Raw genomic sequence first — 22,142 nt, forward strand, 5'->3', positions numbered from 1 at the left:
GTGTGTAGCTCAGTAGAGGAGCCCTTGCCTAACATGTTATAGGGCTCTGGGTTCCTCCTCTAGCCCAGAAAATAAAAGATGACTATGAATGTTGGAAATGTGAAGTGAATTGTTTACTAAATGTCTGTCTACTGCAAGCATTTGTTACTATTAACACTGCTACTTCACTATGAAAGGATTAGCCTGTATCCAGCCTGAGGTTTTCTTCCTTTATAAACTTGCTCTCCACCCGCAACCCAAAGATCTGGTGAGCACGAAACACTCGGTAGGTGCTAGTAGTGGACCCTGAGCAGTCACAACTGCATGGCATAAAAAAGTGGAAGGAGCTGGGGCCAGGCTCTGCTCCCCTCAGGCTGCCTCTGGCTCCTTGGCCACACTTAAAGGGTGGAGAAGGCCCTGTTTGGTGGGCCTGCCTTCTCTGCTTGTCTGTTGTGGTCAGGATGTTATTGTCCTTTCTGTGTTTTCAGGGAAGAACATGAACACATGTTTATTCTAAGAGGCTTCTGCTGGGTGTTCCCGGTTTCAGAGCTCCCACCTGGCCCAGGCCTTCATTACTTTGTGCTTTGCCACTGCCTCCCAACTCAGTCCCTCCTAACCAACCTTCCTTCCTGCACTCAGTTCCATACAACACACGGGAACAAGGGACATGACCCTATTGTCATCCACTTCGGTCCTGTCACACTCATCTCGGTTCCCTGGATTTCTGCAGCAAGGCTTTGCCAAAGATAGAGAGCTGTGTAATGTGGGGTGTTGCCTTTATCAGGGTTTTACTGCTGTGAACAGACAGCATGACCAAGGCAATTCTTATAAGGACAGCATTTAATTGGGACTGGCTTACAGGTTTAGAGGTTCAGTCAGTTATCATCAAGGTGGGAACATGGCAGCATCCAGGCAGGGATGGTGCAGGAGGAGCTGAGAGTTTTACATCTTCATTTGAAGGTTGCTTGTAGAAGACTGGCTTCCAGGCGGCTAGGATGAGGGTATTAAAGCCCACACCCACAGTGACGCACCTACTCCAACAAGGCCACATCTTCTAATAGTGCCTCTCCCTGGGCCAAGCATATACAAACTACCACACCATCTCTGCTCAAATCTCCTTAACCTAATTAATTTCAGTATGCTAATATAATAGATTCCCTGCTCTTCTTGGGCCTAGATTGTTTCTTCCTGCTTGGCTGCAGGCTCAGTCAAGACCAGCTACCTCCAGTTTATGGAATATTCTCCTTCCCTATTTTCTCCCTCAGGTCTAAAAAGTTTCCATATCTCTTATTTCTATCTTCCTATTTTAGAACACAGACACATACCGGTGTCCCTTTTAGCTTACATAAACTTGGGTCATTAAGATGGTTCCGTGGGTATGGACACTTGCTGCTAAGTCTGATGATGACCTGAGTTCAAGCCCTGGGACCCACATAGTAGAAGGAGAGAATCAACTCTTGTCAGTTGTCCTTTAACTTCTTATGTATGTGGTGGTGTATGTGCGTGCATGCACACACAAACACAAAATAAATTTAACACAGTAAATTAAATAAATCAGGCCACATAGACTCCTCGAGGGTGAAGGCTCCACTGTATTTATATTTATGTTATAGTGTTTATATATAGGTCACACTCTCAGTCAGGCACTCCTAAGCAGTCTATCTTTTGTCACAAGACTCTTTAAAAGGAAAGAGATGCAACGAATCCTTCTTTTGGGATGATACTTTACTTTTTTGGAGTGTTCTTCCTTTGAACTACCTTAAGGGCACAACTGAGCCATCCTATTCTCTGCTGGTCAGAGGTGGGATGCAGGTACTGTTAACAACATGGGCTCAGTCACAGCCATCCCTTTGTGCATGGACCTATTGCTTGGGTGTAGCCACTATTCAAACCATATAAGGCTAGGTTATGCTTGGATGTGGAACTGAGGAGGTGAATACACAATCCACTCTGTAACCTGGACTTAGGTCCCAGAGGTCAAAGTCATGTCTGAGATCCCTTCAGCTGTGCTGGGGATGGCCCTGAATACCAGCATCCATAAGAGTGTGACTGACTTTCCCCATTACTCTTTTATAAAAGATTCAACTAAAGCAATACGCTTCCCATTATACAGATGCTTTCATTGCTAGAGCCCAACTTACAGGAAACATATTTTAAGTTCTTACTCAAGGACCAGTTTCTTCATTGAGCATTCTGTGGTGTGATGTGTTGCTGATGTATTAATAAAATCCAGGTGTAATAAGACAAGAAAGGATCCTTTGTCCTAAGAACATCCCAGTGTCTTTTAGAAATGCTGAGCGGTCAGTCTGGTTGGAATCACAGCAGCAAGGGCATTATCCAAAGAGCCTCAGGTGCTGCCTACTGACCCCAAGAAAGTGTCCGCAGGCTTTCTTCATAATTTCAAAGGCCCTCCTCCTGTAGACTGGCTTTGTGGGGGAAAACCCACACTTACTAGTTCTCTTTCTTTCTTTCTTTTTCTTTTTTTTTTATACGTAAATAACCCTGGCTATTAAGAGTGTTCTCGGATGATCACTGCAAGGATTATGGTATCTGAACTCTCATCCCTTCAACTACAAAGCACCACTTTGAAGGGTCTCTACTGTTCCTTGGAGCTGCCAACTCTGGGTGGTGACTCAAAGGCTTAAGTAGCCCTGGACTTTGAATCCCACTCTAGCCTGACCAAAGTGCAAAAAAAAAAAAAAAAAAAAAAAAAAAAAAAAAAAAATCATTGTTTAAAACAACACCCAGTAGAATTTGAACTATCTAATGTTGTCAAACAGTAGGTAATTCTTTAGTATTGTCTGTATAGAGAGGATGATGGAAGCAAATATTAGCTTAGGAGTTATAAAAGTTTTACTTGGACAATTTGTTTTTGTAAAAGGTGCTTTTCTTGTCCCTTAGAGACAGGTGTTAAGTCAATGTCTAGTGGTTCTCACCCTCTTCCTGGGAAGGATTGCATGCCTGTTAGAAATAGTTATATTAATGTTATCATGTGACTGCCTGGAAACATACAGTGTAATAAGGAAAGAATGTTTTTGCTGGGCTACAGCAAGGTCACGGTCTTTGCTTAAGACAGGAATAGAATGAAGTGCAGCGTGCTGCTGAAATCCCCAGGGAAGCCTGTCTCTTCATCAGCAAGTTTATTGTAATGTTCTGGTCTTGAGCTTGGGACTTTGCATAGGCTAGAAAAAGGACCTAGCACCGAGCGAGCTACACCCTCTGCAGTTTGTTTGAAACAGTGTGAAATAGCCTAGGCTAGGCCAGAAGTCCTGGTAGAGGCTGGCCTGTTTCCCCTGCTCCTCATACCTCTATGACCTGAGTTCTAGGGCCACCCCACAGGGTCACATTTTTCATTTAAAGCAGAGGAGTTTTGATTTGGCATTGCTGCCTGAGATGCGTGCTTCGGCCCGAGGAGTAGCTGAGGAGTTGGTAGCAGATACGGAGGAGGACAGCTAAGAATTCCTCTGCAAGTGTCTTTCAGTGCACAGGGAGGTGGGAGCAAGGTTTCCACTCTGCGGGTCAGTCACTGTAGATCCCTACATAGGAAGTTGGTCAGCATTGATGAATCACAGATGCAGCCCTTGCCTCTTCTGCAAATTACTTCTTGATGAACAAAGGCACTATTAAATACTCCTGGGATCACATTAACACTTGTGTTCCATTTCTTTGAGACAGAGACAGAGACAGAGACAGAGACAGAGACAGAGAATGTGGGTGCACTCACATTCTCTCGTCGGCATGCGTGTGCCCGTGCATGTACTTGTGTGCACACATGTGTGAAGGCCAGAGGACAGCTGTGCATGTCACTGCTCAGACTCTACCCGCCTTGTTCTTTGTGAGGCAGGGACTCTTGTTGCAGGGCCTTGCCCATTTATTTGTCTAGACTGACTGGCCGGCCATGTTGCAATCCCCGGGAATCTTCTTGTCTTCACCCTTCTGGTATTGGGGTCACAAGCATGTGTTAACGGAGCCAGGTTTTTCACGTGGGTTCTGGGGATTGAACTTGGGTGCTCAGGCTTGTGCAGAGAGCACTTTACTGCCTGATCTGGCTCCTCCACCTCTATAATTGTGGTTTTCTAGTATGTGAGAGATAATAACTGCTCGGTGATATAAAACTTCTCCTGGGAAGGAAATCAGTAAGATGAAAGCTTTGGGACTATGTTGATAAGCCATTGCTGTTGGCACCTTCCTCTTTATGTTCAGGTCTCTGTCTTAAAAATAGTCTGTCTACAAGACAACAGATCTTCCAGCTTGCTAGGGCATTCAATGGCACGCCCTTAACCAATCCTTAGAATGCTACTGTATCAAAAATGTCGGTAGTCTTTTTATGGAGTACAAAGGACACTACCAGTGTAAACTGGCGATATTAGCCAGTGTTCTTCTAAGAAACAAAATGAATAGTATGTTTATGTATTTTATACACATAAGAAGAAATTCACTATAGGGACACACAGTTCATATGATTATGGAGCCTGCAAGGTCCAAAAATCTGAGGTTTTATGTCAATGGAATTAAGACAGGAGAGCCAGGGCTGGAGAGATGGCTCAAAGGTTTAGAGCACTGACTGCTCTCCCAGAGGTCCTGAGTTCAATTCCCAGCAACAACAGGGTGGATCACAACCATCTGTAAGTGGGATCTGATGCTTCTTTTAAGTGCGTCTGAAGACAGCTATGGTGTACTCATATATGTAAATAAATAAATATTTCTAAACAAAAGAGAGAGAGACAGGAGAGTCATTGGTGTTAGTAGTACCCACGGGAGAAGTCCCCCTGCTGAGGCCTCAAGCAGCCCATTCTGTTTAGGTTGCTTGTGTTGTGGGGATTATTTGTATCTGGCAATTGCTTCACTCAAAGCTCAATAATTTAAATGCTCATCTCAACTAAAAACACCTACTAAGTTGACACATAAAATTAACTGGTTAGTCATTAGGGAAAAAAATGAAGGGGACAGAGAGACACTGTACATCATACACCCCCTTTGGAGGTGACTCTCAATATATATGAATATAAAGGCTCCCGGAAGTTATGTGATGAAGATTTCTTTTTATATGCATGTAACCTGCACTGTCACAAATTTATTTGTTCACAGAAGCTTCTCTATTTCTTTTTAAAAACCAAACCAACTGGGTTATGATGATGCTTTTTTTCTCTTTCAGGTATCAGTGCTGAGAGGAATACAATCAAGCACATATAGGCAACTGACTAATTTGGAGATGAAACGGATAACACCAGGTTGATTGACAGAAGCTAGAACCCAGGCGGTACCCATTTACTTGGTGTGTTTGATGCTTACAACTTGCGATTTGATGATGGTCCAAGCCTGGTGCCACAGTAAAAACAGCATGGGTATGCCAAGATGGAGGCGGTTATACAAAGAGATAGTTGAGAAGGTTGGGTGAAGTTCTGCTATTGTTTTGCCACATCTCCTGATTAGAAACTCTGTCAAACAAATGGCACTGTCAGAGAAGGTAGTTTTCACCTTCTCAGTTTCTGTGGAGAATCCTCTCGATGAAAGACCAGGCACAAACAGAATGATGCAAAAGACAGGTACACTTTAGTGTCTCCAGCTCCAACACAAAACAAACGTATGCTAAGGATGCAAAAATAGTTTGTGGTGAAGCTCAGTAGTCCATGACTGCCTCATATGCACAGAGCCCGAGATTGACTCCATTGCAGAAAAAAAGAGACAAAAATAGGCTGTAAATGAAAAAGACAATCTGAGTACATGTTCCCCAAGAGTTCTTGTGTTTCAAATGTGGACACACAGCTAGTGCTATGATAACTTTTATCTGGATTTCAAAGGAAACCTGGGGAGCCCAGGCATTTGCTACAGGCTCAGTTTACAGTGTCTCTGATGGGATGGCAGCTGGTGGGGTCATAAGTATGGCACCACAGCCGAGTCTCCAGCAAAGTTCATACAAAACCAAACACATAAGCACAGAGACAGGCAGATAGACAGACACACACATAAGCACAGAGACAGGCAGATAGACAGACACACAAGCACAAAGACACAGACACAGAGTCACATAAGCACAGACACACTAACATGAAGACATACACACACATAGATACATAAATACAGAAACATGCAGACACATAGACACCCAAACACATAAACACATAAACACATAGATACATAAATACAGAAACATGCAGACACATAGACACCCAAACACATAAACACACAAACACATAAACACACAAACACAGAGACAGATGGGCACAGAGACACATACACATGGAGACACACAGACACATAGATACACAAACACACAAGCATATAGACACACAAGCATATAGACACACAAGCACAGAGACACACAAACACAGACACACAGAATTTCTGTCTCTCATCATGTGATACCCTACACTACTTGAGACTCTACCAACAATAAGGTCACCACAGATACAGTCCCTTGAGCTCAAGAACCAGAACTGTGAACCCAAACCTCTTTATAAGTTATTCACACTCATGTCCCTAGCTGCAGTAAACAAAAGTGGATTAACATGGCCACTGTTCTTACTTTTGTACACTCACAGGCTTCTGAGACATATATTTTAATGCAAGAAAATAGTGAAATGTCTTATTTATCGTTCTGGAAAAGTTGAGAAGGCCTATAGTCAAGTGTGTGGCAATGTGAGGTGAGTCACGGAAAGTTGCATAGCTTGGTCTACAAACAATGGCTGAGCCTATGCAGCTAATCCACAGATAAGGATCAAATTGAAGCAGTGACTGCCTCATCATGAATGCAATCTGTGTCATACCCTTCAACCCACCACATGCTCAACATCATTTTTCCTGGTCTTGGATGGCAGAAGTGGGCATTGTCGAAAATTAGGCAGGCAGAGTGCAGGTAATGAAGGTCTTGACATCTGCTAGCTGTTTCGGCTTGGGAAAGATGCCTTTGATATAGACATCTCTCAACAGGTAAGCTGTGTACATACATGTGCTGGTTAGTATTAAATATCAACTTGATATAAACTAGAATCACCTAGAAAAAAATAACTTAATGAGGAATTATCTAGGTCAGGTTGGCCAATAGGCATGTTTGGGGAGGACTGCAGTGATTGTTAATTGATGAAGGAAGATCCAGTCAACGGTGGGCGGCAACATTCCCTAGACAGGAAGCCCAGAACACTACAAGAAGGGAGAGGTAGCACTGGCAAGCAGGCAAGCAGGCAAGCAGGCAAGCAGGCAAGCAGGCAAGCAGGCAAGCAGGCAAACAAAGATACATACTCTCTTTCTCTTTATGTTTTGGCTATGGATATGGCATAACTGAGTTCTTAAAACTTGACATAAACAAAAAAGTAAGCCAATAATCTTACCATCATCTGGATGCCATTTTTTTTTTTTTTTTTTTTTTTTTTTTACAAATTTGGCTGCCTGTGTTCCTGCCTTGACTTCCCTGAAGTGATAGATTGTAATGTGAACTTGTAAGATAAGTAAACATCTTTCATCCCTTATTGCTTTTGTCAGGATAGTTGCCCCAGATCAGAAATGAAACTAAAACAGCACTAAATTATATAGCACAGCTTTCCCACTGTGAAGACCTGGGGAAGTTCTGAAGCCTTTAGGACAGGAGAGGGATGAATGGATACGCATTGAAACGGTCTGATACTGCTGGTGTAGATTCATGAGAGAGAGAGAGAGAGAGAGAGAGAGAGAGAGAGAGAGAGAGAGAGAGAGAGAGAGAACTCAGGTTTGCCTTGCATCTTACACTCTGAACAAGAGAGCAGAGCTCCAGGGTGCCACAGACATGAGTTTCTTACAGCATGGTTTGCTTTGCTGCAATGAAAGCTTTCAGGGGCCACTTTTTCCTCACATGCAATCTGTGCTCAGGGAATAATGTTGGTACTAAATTTGCCTTTACCTCTTTCCAAATCAGATCCTTCTTCGTCTCCTGCTTACTGAGGCTTCCATGATGGCTAGCAGTGTCACTAGCACAGAGCTGGCTGAGTCAATCTACTCCTGGTGGAGCAGAGGTAGTCTTCTGTTTAAGAGCTGTCATGACATCGATTCTATCTGCCCAGCTGGATGCTCGGGGCCTCTGGTTTCCACAGACTACTAGAATTCATGACTGATAGGACAGGAGACAAGACACTGGCTGATAGATTGCCCACCTCTCTGTGTTTTCTTCCTTTTTGCACATGTGGTGGCTTCCTGTGGCCTGTCTGGAAATGGTACACCTGACCCGGAGTCCAGGGCATTTAAGAGGAAGTCATGGCTGTCTTGGCAACCTACAACCTTAACTTTGATCCTCCTTTTCAGTTACTTGCTTCCTCACTCCTGTAACCTCTCCAGTGTAGTGGCGAGTTTAGCTACACCACATTAGGTCCTGGTGGGAGCTATCTGGTTTTGAGAATGGAACACACACACACACTCACCAGTTAATATTAAAATGCCTTGGCTAGCTCAAAGGCTGGGCAGTTCTAATCCTCCCTGCAGCTAGCATGCATCTCTCTAATGTATTCCTGGCTTAACACGCTCTAATTCTATATTTTATCTTTGTTGCCCTGGCTCCTTCTGGGTGGCGCCCTAGTCTTTGCTGCCCAAGACACTTCTGGGCAGCCCTTTGGGAGCCACATTCCTTTTCACCTACATTTCAGATGATTTTCCTTCTGCAGCTCTAAATCTGATCCGTCTTCCTCTGAATCATGGCGATTCTCCCTCCTCCTTTCTCTTAGTTCCTAGCCTGCACAGTGTAAAAGTTCTGCTCGTCTCTCTCCACCCAGCCATTGTTGGCTCTTTACTGGTTGATCAAAAACCAACTGGGGACAAGGACCTTCAGCGTGTAGATACACAGATTCCTGGTTAATTCAAAGCATCAGAACCAATTCCCAACAGGCTTTACCCCAGCTTCTGTTTCCAAGGGAAGCAATGCCCATATAAAACCATGGAAGTCATGGTGTCTCACTGGAGACTTCCATGAAAGATGTAACGGGAATGAAATTAATAACTTCATCAGAAAAAGAAAGAGCCTTCAACACAGCCCTGACCCACAAGCCAGAGCTGTCGGCTGCATTCTAAAAGAATTAAAGTGAGATCCATGTCCAGATGGGGTTGGAGGCCACAGGACAGCCCTGCTCTCCCAGCTCCTGCCCCCTGTCTCTCTGTGCACTCACCAACCCAGTTCTAACTTTTTCTAAGCTGACATTCCCCGCTCCCCCATCAGTCATGTCTGGCATGGCATTTTTAATGGCCAGTGCTAGCCTCCAGCCAGGCTGAACTTCCTGCTGGTCTGCTCTAGTTATCTCCAGGAACCAATTACTGCTACAGACTCCACTTACAAAGTTGGATTCTATTTTTTCCTCATAAATGCTGTGATTTTCATGCATTTTTTTTTAAATGTGAGGTGTGTTTGGGATACAGATGTAATGTAGCAGAAATGTTAGTACTTTAAGCAGATGTGGCGCAAACACCCCGTGGAAAGAAAAAAGAAGCAGAAATTATTTCTAGGGATGTAAAAAAAAAATGGCATCCAGATGATGGTAAGATTATTGGCTTACTTTTTTGTTTATGTCAGGTTTTAAGAACTCAGTCTTTCTAAGACAGGTGTGATAGGCATGGCTGTAATTCTAGTTCTTGGGACGTGGTGGTGGGAGGGTCAGGAATTCACGGTTAGCCTCAGCTACACAGAAAGCTGAAGTCTACAAACCTTCTCAAATGAACAAACCAATTGTGCTGGTTAGGTTTTTTTTTTTTTGGTGCCACTTTGGCAAATGTCAGGGATACCTAAGAAGAGGAAACTTTAATTGAGAAACTGCCCCCTAAGCCTGGCATGTAGGTAAGCTTGTGGTACCCCCTTCACCCAGTCTTTCTCCATGGCAACAGAGAATTCTTGGGTAGATTCGTAAAAGCAGTATGGTGTGTAACTTTGGGTCTCCTGGATCCGTTGGTCTCCTTTTCTAGTATGTCTTGTGCTCTGCGAGTCTGGCTATGGCAATGATGTCTCTCTTGTTGTAGAATTGACTATTGGACCCAGCCAATGTTTGGAATGCTTTACTGATACTCGTGGCTTATGTGCCACCCATGTCTAGCTGGGACTCAAACTAGTAAGGAACTTTCTTGTAAGGTGTATGCATTCTTTAATCTTCAGTGAGTGAGAGAGCAAAGCAAATTCATAAATGCTTGTTAGAGCCATTCCTGCCCACTGTAATCATAAATCAACAAGAATGGGAGGGTGTTTTATTATGTCTTCAAATAGAAGAAAGAGAGTCTCTTCCTCCGTAAATGGATATCAAGAAAACAGCATGGTAGCCTACACTTGGAAACATGCCAGTTAAAACATCGTCCAATCTGTTTTCCAGTGATTCAGAAGATAACTCCGGTAGACGGTTCTGTCTCCGGGTCGTGGTCATGACTCATGGTTATAATTGTGTGAAGCTGTGTGGATAGTCTGGTGAACAGGATACCAGAAAGCAGCAGGGTATTCTGTGTGTTGGGATAGAAATCCTGTAAGCTGTGGTAATTACTGCTAAGTCATTAATAAAACAGAGACACTGGAAACCGATTGCACTAGAAATTCTGTATTTTAAAATGAAACTGGAGGTATTTGTTGGTTGTCTCTTGCAGCCCAGACACTATTCTGGTCAATTTACCGTATCATCTGTCATCTTTGGATGCACTTCTATCATGACCTGAATCTTGCCTCACTGTGCCTCAGAACAATCCAACTGAGTGGGGTTTTGTTTTGTCTTTTTTTAATGAAGGGAAGACAATAGGACACATACATCTGGAAAGGGATAAAGCTATGACTGGAGGCTACACTTGGTTTCCAAGGTCCTTCCTGTGTCACCAGCCCACTGCTGTCTCAAGCGCTGTTGGGAGAGAATTCAGAAACTGACAATGCATTCTGACCTGGCATGACCTGAGCCACCCCACCATCATCATCTCCTTCTTCTCCTTCTTCTCCTTCTTCTCCTTCTTCTCCTTCTTCTCCTCCTTCTTCTTCTCCTTCTCCTTCTTCTCCTTCTTCTTCTTCTCCTTCTTATCCTTCTTCTCCTCCTTCTTCTCCTCCTCCTCCTCCTCCTTCTTCTTCTTCTCCTTCTTCCTCTCCCTCTCCCTCTCCCTCTCCCTCTCCCTCTCCCTCTCCCTCTCCCTCTCCCTCTCCCTCTCCCTCTCCCTCTCCCTCTCCCTCTCCCTCCTCCTCATCTTCTCCCTCCTTCTTCATCATCATCCTGGTGACAGCAGACAGGGCTTCTCCTCTTTTTCTTCCTTCTGGCTGGAATGCATTTAGGCATTGCAAGTCATTCCCACTGTAGTGTGTCAGCCTACCTTCAGGGTAATGGCTGGCAGTCACCACAGCATGAGGTCCTAGGGCCAACTTTTTTCTTGAGAGGATAAAGAGAAGCCATTGCATTAGGAGATTATCTACCATGCTATCAGGTGAATTATGAAACCTAGAGCAGAAGGGGGAATCCTTAGAAGAAAAGCAATAACGTTGATTTAGTCTTAAAGACTTGCCTTCAAATTGATCCTCTTGGCAGGGAAAAGGCCAGCTCGTGTTTCCAAGTACCGTTTTCAAGTCAAGACAAGACTTTGAACAAGAAGGTAAATTAAAATCTTATTTTCAACATTTAACACTCCTCAGACATCTTTCCTAGTGCGTGTTAAATTTTTTAACAATGGTGCTGCCATTTAGCTCCCTTGGGGAGCATGGCGGGAGGGTCATCCACAGTTTACCTCACTGCTGCTGTTGGCAAACCAGCCAGGTGAACATGGTTAGGGTCTGGGCTCTTCAGAGATGCTGTGGAGGGTGCAGTCTGACCCAGTGAAATGAGGAGAGGAAGCACCATGTTTAGAGAGGAAGCTGTTTGCTTTTCATCAGGTAATGTCCATGTGGTGTGGAGAGTGGCAAATTCATGTCTTCATCATCACACGTCCCACACATCCCAGTTTTCAGAGGCTCAGAGATGTGGTCTCCTTGTCTAAGGGCACATGACAATGAGAAGATAAGGGCTATAAATAAAATCTGAGTCAATTCAAAGTGTTTCCTCTTACTCTTGGGCAGAAATGAGCAACTTAGATGATCTGACACCCATCTGGAGACACAGCCTATGGAGGGGTGGTGCACCAGGGTTTCCTATCCTGAGGTTGGCTAAGGGCCCTGAAGGGAAACTAGGGACAGCATCTCTACCCATCCAGGAGGGCTTTCATGGAACATAAGCAAAGAGAACCCTTGACATATCTATGTGCCATGTCTGTGGGACAGCATGGCTCTTAGGTAATTACCGGGAAGTACACCGTGTGGGTAGAGGGTGAGCTTGGCCCTGCAAGTAGATTTGTGTGTGTGTGTGTGTGTGTGTGTGTGTGTGTGTGTGTGATATGAGGCAAGAGCTGAGGGGAGCTCGGCTCAAGCGCAGGTGTGGAGAGTGGCCTGGAGGTGGTATGTTCTGGAAATATTCCTTGGGAGGATGTCAGCATTTACTGGACTCATCATATCCTGCCCCGAGGCTTTAGTTGTCCCCAAATAAAGTGAGTTTATAGTTTCCAGCTGAGAATGTTGGACAGCAACCAGCTATTGCTAGGAGCTGACTTTTTTAGAGTGGCCACTGTATCATTGTTTTTAATTTCTCAGCACCATCTGTTGGGTTCTACTGTGTGTTTCTTTCCATACTTAATTGAGACCTATTGGAATGGTGTTCAATTTAGAGTTTTTGCCTCTAGGAAGTCACTGAACATTTTTCCATTAATGCTGGCACTAGAGCAACTCTCTCTTCTCTCTTCTCTTCTTCTTCTCTCTCTCTCTCTCTCTCTCTCTCTCTCTTTTTCTCTCTCTCTCTTTCTCTCAGCTATAAATGGCTTCATGAGTTACAAGAGCTGACTGCCCTATAACTTTGATTATACTGCCAGGAAGGGCAGGCTCTAGTAGCCTGAACACTCTCGTAAGGTGTATTAATGACCTACTTTGTCCCAGCCCATAGGATTGCAGGAGCCTGAAGCCTTAGCTGTGACAGACTTTCTTTTGTGTTAGAGAGCTGAATGGCTCTCTAGCAAATGCCTGCTTCTTCCCATGCCTCAGAGCCTGCTTCTGCTCTGGTGGTTAAATCTGTCTGGTAGCCATTATTGTCTGCTCACACCAAGAAAGATGCTTGAAATATGTCAGAGAGGAGACAGAAGTCAACCAACTTCCAGTGAGTGACTTTATGTTCTCCTGGAGGACCTGTTTCATATAGTCTGCTGCTTAACTTATTTTCCTTTTTTACCTGGGCATCTGTCTTAGTTTCAGGTCTCAGCCTATCCGTGTTCTCTCTGCCTAGGCTTTATTTTTAAATGATAGCTTATGATTTAACCACAAGGACTTGGAGACTCCTCTGTGGTCTCCAGTGTGGGGACCTTAGACCTTATCGTGTCTGTGCCTTTTTCCTGTCACTTCTGCTCTGAGGTGTCTTGGGATGGCAATGGTGCTTGGCAGTCCACAAATAGGCCTGAGTGGGCTCAAAGAGAAGTGAAGCCTTGTATCATTGTGTAGGACATCCCTTCTGGGCACCTCTCAGCCATTCCACATTGGACCTCAAGTTTCCAAGTCCCACCTCTTGTAACGCGCGCCCCCAAAATCCCTTTTCGCCCGCGAATAAGGACAGGAGGCGATACGGGTTTACTGCCACGAGGAACTTTTTACTACCGCACACGATAAAGCGGAAAGACCCAAGAAACCGGAAGAGGGTCCCTTAAATACACCCTAGAGTGACGTATTCACTTCTGAATGGCTGCTTGCTCACTACCCAGTATTACGCCTCGGGATAGGCCAGTGGTTTGGCGCTCTTTCTGCCTAGCAGCTGCGCAGAATGATTGTTTACTGCTGGGGAACCATGCGGCCAGCGCCATGTTGGAAAACGCACGTGTGCAGCCACAGCGGCTCACTACATCTCTCCCTGTTTAAATTATTAATATGAAACAGCCTTTTGCCTATTAAATGTAGTACCAAATAAGATTCGAACTCAAACCCGATCAAGCAAACTCCATCTTGGGGGGGAGTAAGCGATCAAGAGCTTATAGCCCGAAGATTTTTTCCTTACCCTTCCAGGTGCCATGGAAACGAGTCCTCTGGGTGTATGGGCTAAGGAAATATAAAGAGAATTGACACCCATCCCTGTGCAATGGAGTATATATATAGCTCCCAGGAGTGCAAGGGCTGTCAACCTATTATCTGGTATCACAATTATTTAGGCAAGAGCTGACTGGACAAGACTTCTCATCTACCCAGTGCAAATGAGCCGAGCTCTTGGGGTGCATAGACTGAGAATGTCTCTGTCATAGGCTATTTCTAGCCTAGATCATCAAATTTCAGGGAGGATGCTTGCCCCAAGGCTGCGCGTGCTTAGGCTTAGAGCTACCTTGTCACGTTTTTGCTGGGCTTGAGCTTACAAACCATCCATCTATGAATACTAGTTCACATCCTAGAAGTGTATCACGCAGGCCTATTCCGGCTCTTTGGAAAGAAAGAAAGAAGGAAAGAAAAGGCAGAAGAAATTTATTTTTAAGAAGTAAAATCTCCACGGGCAGCAGGTTTCATCCGCTGGAAATCCGAGCTTGTAATCACGGCTGTATCTGGTCCAACTTCCCATTCCACTTTCCTTTTAAGTAAGCAGAAAGATTATGGCTTTAAATAAATGTATCATTCACAAATCTCAGAGGTGAAATACCTGGATATGGGGTCATTGAGACACAGCTCATTTGAGCCATATCTGCGAGCTGTATCAAGTGTGCTTGGAGCAAATAAACTCTCTGATTGACCAACACATCCACTTTCTGTGGGAGGGTCAAAAGCCTCAGAGGTTTTTTCTGAAATTTGATTAGCAACAGTAGCTGCTGTGATTTGATTAACCATGTCTGAGTCAGCTGTTACAGCTGCAATTTGTAGGGATGGTAATAGCAGCGATAAGGGCTGCAGTTATATTAGAATCTCCTTTCTTGTCAGGATAAAATCAAGGTCTCAGACGTCTGAACGGGGATAGGGATCAGAGTGGTAAACTGGCTATTAGACCTGCTTATAGAAAAGCAGACCAGCACTGTAATATAAAGCGAGTTACATTGGTACAAGTTAGCAGCAGCAACGCCTTTTAAGAAGGCAAGGGCATAGGTTTTTGAGAAGCAGATAGGTTAACCATCTAAATTTACTGTATACACTAGGAACCCGATTTTGGAGAGTCCAAATGGGAGCTGAGAGCGTCTGCAGATGAATCCTTCGGGGGGTCCTTTTCAGGAACCGCGAGTCGCCGCGTCAGTCGCTCTGGCAGCCAAAATGGATTGTCTTCCCCCTGTGGAAACACACAGACCGCTCCCCGGGATCTTATTAAAATAGGATCCGGGCCTTTCCATAGACCAGTCAAAACATCTTTCCATTTTACCATTTCTTTTGGCCTAGTTGGTTCCAGGCAATGTCGATCAGCCGCTGAATTGCCTTGACTGTCCAAATTCAGAAAGTTGAGGGTAAAAAGTGCCAGAGAAATAATAGCTCGTGGCACCGTGGGCAGAGCTTCCTCAACTTCTCCCTTTTGTTTTATCAAATAAGTTTTAAGGGTGCGGTGAGCACGCTCAATGATGCCCTGTCCCTGGGGGTTATAAGGAAGACCCGTCAGGTGTGTCACTTCCATATGGCGACAAAATTGTTTAAATTTTTGAGAAGTGTAGGCTGGCCCATTGTCCGTTTTAAGGATTTTAGGCTTTCCCCAAGCACTCCAAGCTTCGAGGCAATGTTGAATAACATGGGCCGCCTTTTCTCCGGTCAAAGGAGAGGCAAATATAACTCCAGAACAAGTATCAATAGAAACATGCAAATATTGTAATTTACCAAAGGATGGGATGTGGGTAACATCCATTTGCCAGATTTGTAAGGGCCTGATTCCCCGAGGGTTAACTCCTGTATGGGGAACAGGTAGGAAATGACAGCAGTTTTGGCATTGAGTAACAATATCTCTGGCCTCCCTTCTAGAGATGTTAAATCGACATCTTAATGTCTCAGCTGTCACATGAAACCTTTTGTGAAAAGCTTTAGCCAAATCTAACTTTGGTGAAAGGGCAATTGCAATTAACCTTGTGGCTCGATCTGCCAGGTCATTGCCACGGGACATAGGTCCCGGTAAGCCTGAGTGAGCCCTAATATGAGTTATAAAGACCGGGGATCTACGCTTAGCCAGGGTAAGCTGAATCTTTTGAAAAACTTCCACAAGTCTGCTAGATGTCTTAATTAACCCAGCAACTTCCAATGTTTTTACTGTATTAACCACATAGAAGGAATCTGAAACAATATTTAAGGGACCTGGAAAGATTTCCAGAACCTCTGACACCACTAAGCATTCCACCATTTGAGGTGAGGTTTCATGATATTGTTTGGATGTAACTTTATCATTAACCACATAGGCACCTATTCCTGTTTTTGACCCATCCTTATAAACTACCATTCCATCTGGGAGTGGCTCCTGAGCTGTAGAGCTCAGTCTGCATTGTCTTAATTCAAATGTAAATATTTTTAATCTCCCGCCTGTTCTCTGAGGCCTGAACTGCACATTTTTTTTTTTTAACTTTAAATTTAAACTTTAAATTTTAAAAGACACGTGTTGTATCTTTTTTCTATAAACATAGGCAAATCAAAAATTTTTAAACTCTCGGTTGAATTATCAACTGTAGCCAATGGAATATTGGCAGTTTAACTATGTTTTTAAGCCTCTTTTTTAATGTTAGAGTATAACCATATTTTTGAGAAACAAAACCAATCTTTAACGATGTAAGCAATTTATTTTCTTTAAAATCAACATCAAGTAAATTACCTTTATGCTATAAAGTTTTGCTGCCAGTTCTTATATGTAGATGCACGATAGTGCAGCTTTAAATATCTCACCAAAGAGACACTGTTCTTAAATCTTATCTTTACACACCTGGTTTTTGAATGACTCCAACCCTGAGTCACCAATCTTAAGCCAGCCTTTTTTATCAAGGTTGTAAACCTTTTTATCATATCCAATAACTTTAGGCCAATAATTTCTAAAAATCAGTTGGAAGCAAAAATGAAATGACAACACATCTTATATATTTAAACCAAACAAAATTTCTCGATTTCTCTAGCTGTAATTTCAAGATAAAAGCACCTTGTCACTTTGATTTTTCTAGGACAAACTCTTAACTTCCTTATTTAATCCAAAAAACATGTTGGTCCCTAGAAAAGGCAGCCTTTCCAGCTGAGCTCAACTCTTTAGCCACTGCTCTGCATATTAAAACTGCCTTTGAAAACCAAGTTAGACTAGACCAAGTGTTGAATCAAGCAATTTTAACAATCTTTTAAACATTAAACATAGAACATGAAACATAGACGACCAATCATTCATACGAGACACGTGGACAGAAAATACAATGAGACACACGTGTACATTGGTGCACCAAGGACAGGATAATAAACAAAAAAAGCAGAACTAAGGATTTCTCTTAGTTTCTCTTATACTAAGGCATCTCCTGGAGTCATGGCGGCTGTAGCTAACCTCTCTACTTGGGCTACAGTAAAGTTAGCTCCAATTCCATATGCGCGCACTGCTTCCGCTAATTCTTTGACCTGTCTATAATCTACGGGAGCATAAACGCGGGCGCCTTCTGCCGCTTCAAAGACCGGAAATGCAAGCTGTAGCTGCCTCTGATCCGCCGGGCTGAGGAATGAGTTAGGGCCTCCGCCCGAATCGTAAGTTGGAGGCAAGAGTGGGGCTGAGGAATTCAAAGGCTTTCTTAGTCTTACTTTGGGACCTCCAGCCTTAGTACAGGCCGATGGTTCCTGCCCCAGGCCCTCTTCCTCCCCTTGTGTTAGATCTTCCTCGGAGCTGCTAAGGTGTATGGAAGCAGGCTCCTTAATTGGGTGCGGGGGTTCCCGCTTCTCTTCACCAGGCGGTGAAGGTTTGCTAGCTTTAACAGGCCCTGCAGTGGCCTGTATCCCTCCTGAACATTCTTTCCTATAACCAAACTCTCTGGCCAGTCTCTCTCCAGACTTCTTCGTCTGTTTCTCTTTTCCCAACCCTATGGCTGAGCACCTGTTGCCACATCCTGGTTCTGATATCTTAGAGCAGACCTTTTTTGAAACCTCTCCACTCCTATTAGCTGTGCCTCGAGCTAGTTCCTCACAACAAAAATAGACTGCCAACGAAAACCACACAAGGCCAGCTACTACAGCAGCGGCAGTGAATGAAAATTCGGTCGCAACAAAGGTCTCCACGCCAAGCATACCTTCCAGGATGCACCTCGAGTTCCGCAGTTTGTAACCCGTCCCCAAGCTTGGGTGGTCTCCCGCAGCGCCTTAAAATTTCCCGGGTTAATCGGCACCAGATGTAACGCGCGCCCCCAAAATCCCTTTTCGCCCGCGAATAAGGACAGGAGGCGATACGGGTTTACTGCCACGAGGAACTTTTTACTACCGCACACGATAAAGCGGAAAGACCCAAGAAACCGGAAGAGGGTCCCTTAAATACACCCTAGAGTGACGTATTCACTTCTGAATGGCTGCTTGCTCACTACCCAGTATTACGCCTCGGGATAGGCCAGTGGTTTGGCGCTCTTTCTGCCTAGCAGCTGCGCAGAATGATTGTTTACTGCTGGGGAACCATGCGGCCAGCGCCATGTTGGAAAACGCACGTGTGCAGCCACAGCGGCTCACTACAACCTCTCTCCAAATTCATTGCATCTTGAAAACTCAACATGTATCTGTGATGGTTTGAAGGGATCTTCATAGACTCAAGTGCTTGAATGCTTGGCCCATGGGTAGTGGTACTATTAGGAGGTGTGGCCTTGTTAGAGTAGTTGTGACTTTGTTGGAAGAAGTGTGTAACTGTGGAGGTGGGTCTTGAGGTCTCCTCCTATGCTCAGACTCTGCCTATACAGATTCCAGTCTCCTCCTGGCTGCCTGCAGAAGACAGTTTTCTTCTGGCTACCTTTGACTCAAGATATAGAACACTCAGCTCCTCCAGCTCCATGTCTGCCTGCACACTGACATGTTTCCTGCCATGATGATAATGGACTGAACCTCTGAACTATAAGCAAGCTCCAATTAAATGTTTTCCTTTACAAGAGTTGCCTGGATATAAGAGTTGGTCATGTTGTCCCTTCACAGCAATGAAACCCTAAGACAATATTCATAAGTTTTATTCAATGAAACCAACCATCTTGATGCCATATTTTAAGCTATGCTCATAGATTTGAGTTTCAGGGGTGTTTCTGCTTCCTTGAGTAGGATGGGCTTCAGAACATGCCACCCCTAGATTTGACATGGTAGCATTGCAGAAGCAAAAGAAAGAAGATGTTTCTCACTATCTCTACTCTGTCCCCTGCAGCAGGTCACAGACTGTGGTTTGAGAGTGGCACTTCTCACACTTGGAGAAAAGTATTTGTTTTTTGAAATCTCTGAGGACAATGAAGCCCAGAGAATAATTTGAGCAAGTGGGTCCTGCAATGTTCCCTTCAGGTTTTCAACACTAGATTAATCCCCATTTGTCCAGTTACTCTTCTCCATACTTACTCATATCTTCATCAGACCTAATGTTCTGGTTTCCTTTCTGTTGCTATAGCAAAACACTCTGGCCAAAAAGGGAAGAAAAGAGTTTATTTGGTTTATACTTCCAGGTCACTATTCATCAAAGGAAGTCAGTACTTAAGAAGAGCTTGAAGCAGAAACTATGGTGGAACTGCTTGCTGGCTCACTTTATAGCTTTCTCTCACCCATGCTCAATCAGATTCTCTATAGAGCCTAGGGGTACCTGCCTAGGGAATGGTGTTGCCCACAGTGGGCTGACCATCTTGCATCAATTAACAATCAAGATAATCCCTTGCAGGTATGTCCAAAAACCAACCTGATAAAGACAATCATCCAACTGAGATCTCTTTTTTAGTGATGTTAGGCTGGGTCAAGCTGAGAGTTAATGTTAACTAACCCAACAAGATTTTTTTTAAATTGTGGTTTATTTGTGCTTTGGGGTTTTAATTTTTGAATGTTCACATATCTCTTGACAATTATATGAAATATCCGTACTCTAGTACCATGAAGGCAGAGACAGGATGATCATGAGTTTCAAGTTAGTCTATGCTACATAGCAAGTTCAAAACCAGCTTGGGCTCTACATAGCTAAATCCTGCCTCACATGCCAACCATACAAAAGGATATGTTAAATAGATTTGTATGATTTTCTGGTGTTAACCTCTCTTCTCTTATGAAGGCTTTAGCTATGACCCTCAGCTGTAGGTAAAATATTTCTTGTTTTCTATGAATTTCATTTTGCTTTCCCTCCTTTCTTTCTTTTCTACTTACAGGACAGAGGTTACTTATCATCTTAAATAACTATACAGTGTGACCAGTGTAACAAATTATGTTGTGATACAAACATGAATAGGCTTGAAGAAGGTCAATACCAGCAATGATTGCAAAACTGAGCTGTTAAGAAGTTTTATGTGCTTTGTGTTTGCACTCTTGGGCCTATTGTCTTGCCCTGGTCAGCCCAAGGTGTCTATCTTCATCTGAGGTATGGCCTTGAGATAAGTAAATGTCAACCTGTCTCCATAACAGAAATGCCAAGGGAAATCTTACAAAAGCAAAATGAGTGTTTGACATTTAAATTAGGCATTTGCTGGCAAGTTATAGGCATGAAAGTGAAGCTTTGTCTAGAGAGGATTTCTCAAAACCCACGCCTATTTCTCAGAGACTGGAGGTTGAGAGATTTGGAAGGGAACCTTCTAAATAAAGGGAAGGAAGGTAGGTATGTTTTGGAAGGGAAGGAAAATGATCTGGAAGAAGCACTATGATGGGCGGTAGACAGTATAGAGAGCATGGCCAATCTGCGCAAACCTTTGAGTTTGGGGTTGTGGTGGCCTTGCAGGTTGCTCTGTCTCAACGCTGGAGCAGAGGCTTCACTGCAGAAGATGACGAGGCAGGGAGGAGCTGAGGTTTCATTGGTGTGAGTTAATCCTGCTTCTGCAGGTGGACAGAGGGAATCTAGAATTTCCCTCTTCTTAACACTGATCTGAGGAAGGAGGCAGATAGGCAAATGGTGGTGACTCAGGGGGCTCCTCTGACTGTGAGAGCCAGGGAGATCAGGTCAGTGAGGAAGCAATACCTGACCAGGGGCAATGAAAACTGTTTTGAGCAGATAAGAAGGGAGATTGTAGCAGAAGACACACACCCGCTTTCCTTAGTAACAGAGGTTGGGGGATGGGCTTTAAGAACTGAGTGGTGAACAGGCTGGTCAATGGAAGGCGAGCTAAAACTCCTGTTAGTCTTCTGTTTCTTTCATATGTTTCTCAGTGAAGAAGTGCTCATTTCATAAAAATTGAAAGCAAAACTAACAACAACAAACTGTGGAAACACGTGAGATACATTATTTGTTTCTTCAGTGTTCCACAGTCATCTTGACATTTTATAAACATAAATTTTCCTGGTTTCAATTTCTTTAATACACGAGTATAATTTTACAGAATGCAATTATACTTTCTGGTTCAGTTTGTTGTTGTTTTGTTGTTTTAATCTTCTTTTCTTCTACCTTTTCTCTTCTTGGATGTGGCCTCCACTCTCCACCTCCCAAGGAAAAGTGTTAGTTGCCTAGTATGTCCCTATGTAAGCATTGTATGTCCATAAGACTATGCATATGGGCATGTGTAAGCCACATATACACACATTGTAGAAACATTACAACACACATACATGTAACTACATTAAATTTTATCTCATTCACAAAGATGGGCTCATTATACCTACATGCTGCCATCTTCTATTCTTTTTTTAAAGATTTATTTATTGATTTCATGTATATGAGTACACTGCAGCTGTCCTTAGAAATACCAGGAGAGGACATCGGATCCCATTACAGATGGTTGTGAGCCACCATGTGGTTGCTGGGAATTGAACTCAGGACCTGTGGAAGAGCAGTCAATGCTCCTAACCACTGAGCCATCTCTCTAGCCCTGCATCTTCTATTTTTAAGAATTACTTTTATTTTATTTTATGTGTATGAGTGTATTGCCAGTATGTGTGTCTGCACCATATGCATGCCTAGGGCCTGAGGATGTCAGATCCCCTAGAACTGGAGTTAGGATGGTTGTGAGCTGCCATGTGGGCACTGGGAATTGAATCCAAGTCCTCTGAAATGGCAGTCAGTGCTCATAACCATGAAGCCATCTCTCCAGCCATATCGTAGCTTTTG

This window comes from Arvicanthis niloticus, chromosome 19, assembly GCF_011762505.2.
Source record: "Arvicanthis niloticus isolate mArvNil1 chromosome 19, mArvNil1.pat.X, whole genome shotgun sequence".
NCBI classification, from domain to species: Eukaryota; Metazoa; Chordata; class Mammalia; order Rodentia; family Muridae; genus Arvicanthis; species Arvicanthis niloticus.